Source organism: Ananas comosus, linkage group 8 (assembly GCF_001540865.1).
Source record: "Ananas comosus cultivar F153 linkage group 8, ASM154086v1, whole genome shotgun sequence".
NCBI classification, from domain to species: Eukaryota; Viridiplantae; Streptophyta; class Magnoliopsida; order Poales; family Bromeliaceae; genus Ananas; species Ananas comosus.
The window spans coordinates 5,227,509-5,228,670 of NC_033628.1; positions in this window are offsets into that span (position 1 = coordinate 5,227,509).

The window sequence follows — 1,162 nt, forward strand, 5'->3', positions numbered from 1 at the left end:
GTCTTGTAGTTAAGATCAAGATATGATCTTGTTTAAATATTTAAAGATTTTCTAATAAAAATTCAATTGATTTGGATATCTTTAGCCGTTAACAGAAAACACTCCCATCGACCATTAAATTACAAATTTTGAAACCCTTTGATCATTAGGCAAATGATGTGAAAAAATTGAAATTTGATTTCCAAACACTTCAACTGGTATCGGATCATGCCAACGGTTGCCGATCACGATTTGGAGGCTCTCATCATCGAAAACAAATGGTTGGCAACGGAGCCCGTTTGCTATCGATAGTATTCTACGCTCAACTATATATAATATATATATATATATATATATATATAATATATATATATAGAGTCCGGCTACTATGCTATCGGTAGCAGGAGCGCTCCTGCTACCAAGTTGTTTGATTGATGCGGCTTCCAAATCGACGTCGCTCCGTTAGACTTGATCTACACTATTGAAAGTATTCGGAAACTAAATTCAGATTTTTTCGACATCATTGTGACTTGTGATCAAAAGATCTTAAATTGATAATTTAATGGCCGATAGTGTGTTTGTGAGTTTAACGGTGTAAAATAATCCAAATGCGATGAAAATTTTATAGAAATTTTTTTTTACTATTTAGAGTAAGATCAGTTTATCTGATCTTGAATTTAAATCTTTTTATCATCTTTTCATAGAGTTTTATTTTTAGCCGTTCAATTTTAGACTACTTGTTTGATAGGTAAATGATATCGAAAATTATGAAATTTAGTTTTCTAAATACTTTTCAATAGTGTGGATTAAGTCTAACGAGCTGATTGTCGATTTGGAAGCCGCAATCATCGAAAACTAACTGGTAGCAGGCGAGCGCTCCGTGCTACCGATAGTACAGTAGCCTAATATATATATATATTATATATATATATATATATATATATATATAAGAACTAAGCTACTATAATATAATAGTACAAAGTCATTGATGCTACAAGTTTTTGGCCATTGGATTTAAGAGATCGTGCGTTAGGATGATGTGGCGCTCTTTAGGGTTGAGTGGGTGGTTGTGTTGAATAGAATGATCAAACGGGTGAAAATGATCAAAAGGGTAGATCTATAACGCGGAAAAACTTGGTATGCACCAAGTGCTTCGTGCTATTAATAGCACAGTAGCCGTATA